Below are 10,636 nucleotides of genomic sequence, written 5' to 3' on the forward strand. Positions count from 1 at the left end.
CTATTGGTGTACTCATTGAAGCCAACGCAATCGGCGCTCAGAGGTTATGAAGTCGGATGGTCGGTCGTTGGTGGGATTTATGGGGAGGGGGTCTGATCCCAAAGAAATGACAGCTTGCCAGATTTCGTCACTCAGGAGATCAGGGGATGCAATGGAAATGTCTGGCGAGCTGCTTCTCCTCGTAAACTGCATCTCCTCGTAATCTTAGTGGGGGCCATCCTCATTCACCGAGCAAAACGTGGAGCCTTCAATCTGCGCTGGTAGTTACCTAAGGGAGAATGCCATGAAACGTGATGAGCATCTAGATGATTATGGCCAGACAGTAGTCCACTTATGTCGGGCTTGTAAGCATGGCCATTAACTGGTTCACAACTACCAACCGGCAGTATGTACACGTTGTATAGCTCTGCCTCGGCAGTACCGGACCTGACTGCTTTACTCACACACTCCGGAATGGTGTGTCACGAAGACCAATCCTCCAATCCTCCATGCCTTAAGCGATCCTTACGTAGCTTATTGTATCCGTGAGAAGTCTGCAGGTTGCAGGTGTTCGTCGACTTTATCTCCTGAATCGCTTCAACCAAAATGTTCAGCCTACTCATGAAATCCACTACCTCGTCGATCTTGCCTCTCAGACTATTGCAATTCAATTGCAAAAAAGATTCATTTCCCTGCACTTGCCTGGCAATGTTGGGGCTGGGATGCTGCTGTTGCGTATACTGCCGCACAGGAGAGGTCGTCGCCTTTTCCGTCGTCGGAACTGAGACGACGGAATTGAGGCGCATTCAGTGCGGTGCATACAACCTGCTGCCATGGGATTTTATCGACCAATAAAATGGGACTTTGGAACCATAATGCATTGGTTCATAAAAGTGAATCAACACACATATGTTATCAGATCAACCCGGTTACGACCCATGTTAAGGCACTATGACTTCTGTATTAATAAGCATTTAAAATAAATACATATATCCCTTTTCCTATGACTGCGTTATTTGCAAAAAATGAAAAGCATGGCAAACTTCCACCGGACTGTCAAATTTAACATTCTAGTTTTTATTTGCATTATCATATGTAGCAGTGTAGGGTGACTTGTCGCTGGTTTTCTGCTTTCTGCTTTATATTTTTTTTTTGCTACAATTTAGCTACAAATTTTGTTCTATTTTTTCTTATTTTCTATTTTTTTATTTTTTTTTTTTTTCATGCGTTTGAATAACATCAGGCGTTAGAACAATAAAATTTATTTCGACCGGTCCGGGATTCGAACCTGGGCTTCCGGATTGCAAGGCGACGCCACTAACTGCTAGGCTATTCCTATAGTGTGGGTGGGTCTGTCGGAGTTGTGGTTTTTCTTCAAGTGCTTGTATAGGACCTCCGTGGGGCTTGATCTGGGCCTTGAGATCCATATTAGCATTGGCTTGATTGTGTTGAGGAAGGTTTTATTTTTGTATTGGTTTTTAGTACGTATACGTATACGCAGTTCCCGCAACAATTTAACGAAAATTAGCTGAATTAGCGTATTATTTCCAAGGCTTTTTATTTTATAAATAGAAGTTAGGCTCAGTGAAATTGTCTATTTCAATAAATTTTCTGGAGCCATTTAAGGGGTGAGACTATTGAATCCCGTCGCTAATGATTTTTTTTAGATTCTACTTTTTTGTTGTTTTTTTTGCTTTTTTTTCTTTTTGATTTTTTTTTTGCTTCAGCAATATATTTTTTTTCTGCTGCACTTATTGGAGCCTTTTACTATTGCATCTTGACTGCTCCTGCTGCAATTTTTTTTTGGAACTTTTAACCTTTTTTTTTGGTTGATCCCCATTCGCCTGGCTGGACTAGCTTTGTTTGAGATTGATGTTAGCTGTTTGGACCATCAAAGGCCGATTCTTTTTTTTTGGGAACGGGAAACCCTCATCGACAAACCCGCATATCCTTTCGATGATGAATTTGGGAGAAATTCGCCGACGGCTTTTGGGCATTTCATCGAGTAATTTGTGAAGATTGTGAAAACTTGGCCCTGCGTCTGGTTACCAGACCAAGAAGTGTTTTAGAAAGTGTAAAATTTTGTTGACTAAGTCTCTCAAACGTCCAGAACTAAAATTTTTAAAGAGTATATTTAAAAATTGGTTAAAAACCTGTAAAAAAAAAATTTGTCCATTTTATTGTAACAAAAAAAATTATGTACGTATATACATAAAAGAAAACGGTTTCGGGGAGGAAAAAAAAAGAACATACATATTTCGAAAGAAACCCAAAGACCATAAGAAAACAGTAAAAAGGAAAAATTGAATTAATTCGGAAAGTTTTTTGTAAAAAAAAAAAAAAAACAAAAAAAAAAAAAAAACAAAGTATTATTTAAAGTAAAAATAGCTATAAATATTGATAGAAAAAAATTAGAACTCAAACTTTTGTAAGTGTTGTGCAATTTCAATGGTAAAAAGAAAAAGTCTAGAGACAAATAAAATAAAGAAAATTAGCTAAAACTGTTGTGCTAAAAATTAAAATTTTTTTTAAAAAGAAAGTAAAAGACAGTGGTTAAAGACAAAAAAAAAGGGAAAAAAAAACATAGACATTGAATGCGTGAGTGTGTAAGTGCTTGTTGCTGATTTCACCAATTTCCTGTCCATATCCGCTTTTAAATACCTCCTTGGAATCGCTGTGTTGGAATATATCCCGGAACCGGAACACTTGAAAGATCTTTCAACGGGGGACATTTTTCAAAGTGAGTAATTAAACACCCTTTTTGATTAGATTTTAATACCCACCGAAGTTCAACGTGGTATTCACCTTGTTTTTTTTGGTGTAACTAAGCAAATATCATTCAAAGTGATCAAATGGCCGCTTAGCCATCATCCCATCAAGTGGTTGGTTGGCTCAGTGGTGGGGGTCGCTGACTCTGAAGTGAGAGGTCGTGGGATCGAGCCCGGGTTCGGTCATTTAATTTTTCTTTTCAAAATTTATTTTTTTTTTGTCTAATTAATTAATTAGATCAATAATTTTTGTTTTTTTAAATAATTCCATTTTGGTTTGGATGATATTTGTTTGGTAACTCTCGTGGGTAAGGCAGTATATGGGAGGAAGAGGAAGCACTTGGTGCACTTTAATGTACCATACAGAGAAATAATTCTGAGTAAAGCTACATACATACATCCAATGCATTTCGAATGTAATCCACCACGGCACAGTGGGTCGCAGGTTCATATCCCCGAACCAGAATGAAATTTTAAATGGATTTTCATTCTTAATTAAAGTTTTTGCCATTAAATTTTCTTTTACATTTTCTTTTATATTTAAATTTTGCATGCACATTTGATTTAAATTAACCCCATGATATCCGAATGGGATATATTTCTTTCAGTTTTTTTTCTTTGAAATTGCACATACACCGGTTAGGTTTATTTGTCCTTTAGCTAGGCTGTTAGCCTTTTAGTTTTGTTTCCTGTTTTTAAAGTAAAGGGATAGTTGTTTTTAGAATCATTGTTGCCTAAATTATTATTGGACTAGTTGCTATCTAAATAATTATTGTTACTTGAATTAGATTTGGTCTAGGCCACAATGAACGTTAATTATCTGGAAATTGTTTTAATGAATTTATTAATGCTGTTTAGGATTAAGGTTATGTGAAAGTTCAAGTTAGCTTTTTCTAGAATTTTAATGGATTATTTTGGATTTTGTTTAATAAACAACATAATGAATATTAGCTAAATTTCCGTTTTGTGATTCCGGGGCTACAAACATTTGAAGGGTAGGTACAGTGGGACCAATGGATAAATATGATATAACTTTGGGTTTTAGTCCTGGTCATGGATGGGCGGGCGTATTACGATGTGAACATCTCTGCATCGGTGGTAGACAAAACCCTCTCTTGAAAATTCCCCCTTTTTTTTTTCTTTCCTTTCTCTATTTCTCTCTCCCTCTCTTCTATCTTTCGCACGCACACTTTTAAAATAATATAGTGTAGACATCCCATAGTTTGAGTGTTCAGCCTTAAAGAACCTCCCCATTGCCGACGAGACAGAAGCCGGAAGCTAGCTGCGTGCTGCTGATTTCAGCTCAAACATTTCAGACCATCTTGGGGTTTACTAGACCTAGCGTTGTATGCTACATTATATTTTGGCGCCCAACGTGGGGCCCGACACACAAATTATTCATTATTTTTTTTTCCATCTTTGGGTTTTATTCCAAATAGGCAGTGTGGGTCCTTACCTATATTTCATTTTCCCTCTAGAGATCTTTTTTTTTCCAGTTTATATCTATCGGTTGGTTGTTGTATAGGTTTGGAAGCTGTCTATGGATTTGAAAGCTATTGTCAGGCCGACCTATTCGCAACTCATCCCCCAATCTATCCCTTTGTATTTTCAACATTGACTTCTCTTTAATCTGGAAATGCTGTCATTGGAATTTTTTTTTGCTAGTGCCAGACCGGTTAGGGTGCTGTTAATGATGTTGATACCCTAAATATTCTTTTAGTTTAGTCCGGAATAGACTATTTGTCTTAAGTTCAAATTAGTACCGTCTAAACTCAACTCTTGCTTCTTCTTTTCTATTTCTTCTGAATTTTAAGAGATTGGTGATTTTTTCTACTTTTTTTTATACCCTTCAAAATTTTTTGATTTCCCCGGGATCAGGAAAGAGCTATTTCTGGGTGGTTTTACTGTATATTTTTTTTATTTATATTTGAACGAAGTCGAAATATTGTGGCAGTTACTTAGAATTTGTAGTCGGATTCGTATAGTGAAGGTCGATCAATACTATAACTTTTTTTTTGCGTACATTTTGGTTTTTATAATGCCTTTACGTCATAGTTCGGAAGATTTGTCGAACACTGGTCCTCATCCAGAGTGCGGAATATGTTGTACATCGGTGGCTAAGGCGGCCTGTTCTTACACTACAGCTTGTGGACACGTATTTCATAAGTCATGTCTCACAAATCACACTAAGACGTGCCCCAATTGCCCTGTTTGTGACACCGTTTTGACTTCACTTAGTATGTCCACAGCGGCACATGCAGGAATTGCTCCATCACCCATGGGTACCAGGTCACAGACACAAAGAGCTAGGGAATTTGATTCTTCTCGAGCTGGGATTCAAAATACGACTTCTCCTTCTGGTATTCAAAATACGACTTCTCCTCACAGTAATGAGGAAGCAGATGTAGCTGCGACTGTAATGAATCAGGGTGATAACCCGTCTACTTCCCAGAATTTTGATGCCGGTCAGACTGATCCAATTAGGAGCATGGTTGAAGAGGCAGTGAGGGCACAGCATGATGAGCTGTTGGCGACTGTTAGTCAAAGATTGTCGAGTCTCATCGAGACTAATTTGGCTGCAGGCTTTAGTAGGTTGAATACTGTTCCCCAGGACAATATTTCGTCCCGACATGTTTTTCCTCCACCCTCAACCCCTGTTGAAGTTCGAACCATTGAAAGGTTATTAGGTTTTCCAGAGAATAACAATGACGATAATAGGGGTAATCCTTTGAATCATTCCCAGGATAGGAGGCATGGTCCTACGTCTGATCGACAACCATCATCCCATTCGTATGTTTCTTTACGTCCAGATAAGGCTGGACATATTATTCTTAATTGGCGAATTAAATTTACAGGTGATTCTAATGGCATGTCCATCGACAATTTCTTATATAGAGTTGAGGCATTGACAAATCAAACCCTGAATGGTGATTTTGACTTACTTTGTGGCCATATTTCTACCCATTTTGATGCTAAGGCTAGTGATTTTTACTGGCGGTACCACAGGTCGGTTTCTAGGATTCGTTGGCCGGATTTATGCAGGGCTTTACGGAAACAGTACCGTGATACTCGCACCGATGTCGACTTCCGTGAGATGATTAGGGACCGGAAGCAGCGGTCTGGTGAGTCCTTTGACACCTTTTATGAGGCCATTGTTAGCATTGCCGATAAATTATCTGAACCTTTATCTGAGAATGTTTTAGTCGAAATTTTAAGAAGGAATCTTCTGCCGGAGATTCAACATGAAATTCTCAATTTACACATTTCTTCTGTTTCTCATTTACGTGAAATTTGTCGCCGTAGGGAGTTTTTCATGCAAGATGTTGCCAGGAAACAGACTTTTTCTAAACCAGTTGGCCATCGCGGCAAAATTAACGAGATTTTGGATGCCCCTTTGGAATCTTCTGAGGAAAATGAGGAGCAGGTTTCTGCTATTTCTCTGGTTTGTTGGAATTGCCAGAAAACTGGGCACCGCTACCACGATTGTATGGAAGATCGCAGGGTGTTTTGCTACGGATGCGGTGCTTCAAAGGTTTATAGACCAAAGTGTTCTGTTTGTAGTTCAAAAAACTCTTCAGCGAATGCACCGAAAGGTGCGTGCAAACCCCTAAAGAATCCTTGTGCGAGCACAGATTAAGCCCTGTTAATACTGTCGACAATCAACCTGATCTTAAACCCAATTCTACACCTTCTATTTTGACAACTCTGAATGATAGTCCAATTAGTCCGACTGGAAAATGCGATTTAGTCCCGAACAACAATGTTAAAGTTTTACGTTCTGTTTCTGATTCAAAACTCAGTTCGCCACCTAAATCTTCTCCACATCCCCCAACATATGTTAAACCATTTCATGTCCGCTTAGCGGAATATAATGCGAAAAGAGCCGAAATTTTTGGTAAGGCAGTTAGCTCTGTTAGAAGAGTGAGGTCCACCGGACGTATGAGGAATTTTTGGCGACAAATTAATCATACGCGGCATTTGCTGCTAAGTTCCATATATGACAAACCTAATGATATAAGACCTTACGCGCAAGTTGAACTGCTTGGTAAGATGATTAACGGCCTTTTAGACACAGGAGCTTCTGTTAGTTGCTTAGGTTCAATTGCTGCATTATACGCTTTACAGTCAAGCAGGATTCACTGAATAAGGTTAAGCCAAGCGATCAGCCGATATACTTTTTTTTTAATATTTGGCAGTACTTGGCATTGAGGATGTCAACTTGTTCTCTTTTTACATTCATTCTTTGTTTACGTTTTCTCCTATATGATGACATTTTCAATCGTCAGATTTGACATCCTTAATGATGTTTATGGGGCCTATCCACTTTGTGTTTTGCATGTGACCTAACCTTCTATTAGTGAATCCTGACAGTCAAGTAAGGATATTAAGAAATTTAGCTCTTTTGTAAAGACAGCTGATGGCAAATGTCAGCCTGTTTCTGGTGTCATCAGTACCCCCATTTCTTTTAGAGGCCTTTCCAAGCCAATTAAACTATATATTGTTCCCGGTCTGTCGCAAGATTTGTACTTAGGCATCGATTTTTGGCGCGCTTTTGATTTATTACCTATGGGTCTCGTATCGGAAATTAATACCCGATTGTTTTCACCGGTTCTTTCGGAGATTTCTACCTTAGGAACTTTGACAGATATTGAACGTGGTCGTTTGCAATCTACCATTAATAGCTTTCCATCGTTTTCGAAGCAAGGTTTGGGCCGAACAAATGTCATATCGCATGTTATAGACGTTGGAGACGTAGCTCCGATTAAACAACGACACTTTCCGGTTTCACCAGCCATAATCGGAAATCGGAATCGGAAAGTGCCTGGTCTTCGCCAATGGTGCTAGTTCGCAAGCCTGGGAAAGTTCGGTTGTGCTTGGATAGCAGGAAGGTAAACTCAGTGACGGTCAAGGATGCTTATCCTTTGCCCCACATAGACGGCATCCTGAGTAGACTTCCTCGCGCCGAGTACATAACGAGCTTGGACCTCAAAGATGCGTTCTGGCAAATTCCCCTCGATAAGTCGTCGAAAGATAAAACAGCATTTACCGTTCCTGGCCGTCCCTTGTACCACTTCAAGGTCATGCCCTTTGGCCTTTGTAACGCGCCACAGACCATGTCAAGGTTGATGGACAAGGTGATACCGGCGCATTTGAGAACGGAAGTGTTTGTTTATCTGGATGACTTATTGATAATCTCTGACTCCTTCGATCGGCATATGGAAGTTTTAAAGGAAGTGGCGGATAGAATTCGGTCGGCGGGCTTGACTATTAATATTGAAAAGTCGAAATTTTGCGTTCCCGAAGTCAAATACCTTGGCCACGTCGTAGGAAACGGGGTAATACGAACAGATCCTGACAAGATATCTGCCATTGTTGAATTTCCACCGCCGCGTTCGGTCCGACAAATAAGACGGTTTCTGGGTATGTCCGGTTGGTACCGGAAGTTCATTAGGAACTACGCTTCTATTACCTCTCCTTTAACTGATTTGCTCAAAACTAATCGTAGATTTGTATGGTGCGATAATGCGCAATTAGCTTTCGATGAATTAAAGTCCATTTTGTCCACTGCCCCAGTGCTGCATAGTCCTGACTTCTCACAGCCGTTTTACATACACTGTGATGCTAGCAGTACTGGTATAGGAGGCGTGCTGGTGCAAAAAACTGCGGAGGGCGACGAGTTTCCCATCGCCTTCATGTCGAAGAAGCTCAATCAAGCCCAACGCAAATACTCTGTCACCGAACAGGAATGTTTAGCCGCCGTGCTAAGCATTAAAAAGTTTAGAGCGTATGTGGAAGGACATGAGTTCACAGTGATCACTGACCGTGCGTCATTGAAGTGGCTCATGTCCCAAACTGACCTCAATTCTCGGTTGGCAAGATGGGCTTTGAGACTTCAGGGCTTTAGATTCAATATAGAGCATCGTAAAGGTAGCAGAAATGTAGTTCCAGATGCACTATCCCGTGCCAACACGGAGGATCTGTCCGGAATTGAGACTACGGCTTTAGATGGGTCCGGATTATTTGTCGATCTAGAATCGCCTCACTTCAAGAGCGAACATTACCTCGGGTTGTTGGAAACGGTCAATAAGACGATTGTAAAGACACCGGATCTGAGAGTTATTGACGGTTACCTTTATAGACGCGCGGAGCACTGCACCGGAGAGCAGTTACAGGATAACTTCGCCTGGAAATTATGGATACCCAAGGAAATGGTTAACGACTTGTTAATTAAATCGCATAACGACCCCATATCGTCTCATTGCGGCATAAACAAAATGTTGGAAAGAATTCGAAGATTTTATTTTTGGCCGAATCTAGTAAATGACGTTCGGAACTTCGTTAATAAGTGTGAAATTTGCAAGGGAACTAAACACCCGAACATCGTTATGCGTCCACCGATGGGAAAGACACCGGAAACGGAAAGATGTTTTCAAAAGCTGTTTATAGACTTTTTAGGTCCTTACCCTAGATCGAAGTCTGGAAATGTTGGTATTTTTATTACCGTCGATCATTTGTCCAAATTTTGTTTTTTAGAACCCGTTAAGAAGTTCACCACTGATGTGGTTACCAAGTATCTGGAGCAGAAGATTTTTCATGTATTTGGAACGCCTGAAACAATTGTTTCAGATAATGGGTCCCAATTTAAGTCGAGTAATTTTTCCAAATTTCTTTCAAGTTTCGGAATCCGTCATGTTTTTACGGCTGTTCATTCGCCCCAATCGAATGCCTCTGAGCGGGTCAACCGTTCAGTTCTGTCCGCAATAAGGGCTTACTTGAAACACGATCAAAGTAATTGGGATGAGTACCTCAGCAGCATCGCATGCTCTTTACGTTCTTCGATACACACATCGATAGGCACTACACCTTACTTTATGGCTTTCGGTCAACACATGGTAACTCATGGGCATACCTATTCTTTGCTCAGAAAACTGGAGATGCTAGAAGACAGGGCTATTAAATTTGATCGTGGAGATAACTTCGATATAATCAGAGATAGAGCTTCTAAAAATATGGAGAAACGGCGGCAGCAGAATGAACGTAATTACAATTTGCGATCTAGGCTTGTTAACTTCATTGTAGGTCAAGAGGTCTACAGGAGAAATTTTTCTCAAAGCTGTTTTGAAAAGGGGTATAACTCCAAATTGGCACCACCATTTTTAAAAAGCTAGAGTCCGGAAGAAGATAGGAACGTGCTACTACGAAATAGAGGACTTAAGTGGGAAGAAAATTGGTATTTATCATGCAAAGGACCTTCGTATGTAAGAGAAATTTCAATCAGCTCCAGGCATTGTCAGCTTTGTGGTCTTCTTTGAAAACCCCAAACCTGATTTTGGTGGGGGGGATTGTAGGGTGACTTGTCGCTGGTTTTCTGCTTTCTGCTTTATATTTTTTTTTTTTTGCTACAATTTAGCTACAAATTTTGTTCTATTTTTTCTTATTTTCTATTTTTTTTATTTTTTTTTTTCACGCGTTTGAATAACATCAGGCGTTAGAACAATAAAATTTGTTTCGACCGGTCCGGGATTCGAACCTGGGCTTCCGGATTGCAAGGCGACGCCACTAACCGCTAGGCTATTCCTATAGTGTGGGTGGGTCTGTCGGAGTTGTGGTTTTTCTTCAAGTGCTTGTATAGGACCTCCGTGGGGCTTGATCTGGGCCTTGAGATCCATATTAGCATTGGCTTGATTGTGTTGAGGAAGGTTTTATTTTTGTATTGGTTTTTAGTACGTATACGTATACGCAGTTCCCGCAACAATTTAACGAAAATTAGCTGAATTAGCGTATTATTTCCAAGGCTTTTTATTTTATAAATAGAAGTTAGGCTCAGTGAAATTGTCTATTTCAATAAATTTTCTGGAGCCATTTAAGGGGTGAGACTATTGAATCCC

Source organism: Stomoxys calcitrans, chromosome 1 (assembly GCF_963082655.1).
Source record: "Stomoxys calcitrans chromosome 1, idStoCalc2.1, whole genome shotgun sequence".
Lineage (NCBI taxonomy): Eukaryota > Metazoa > Arthropoda > Insecta > Diptera > Muscidae > Stomoxys > Stomoxys calcitrans.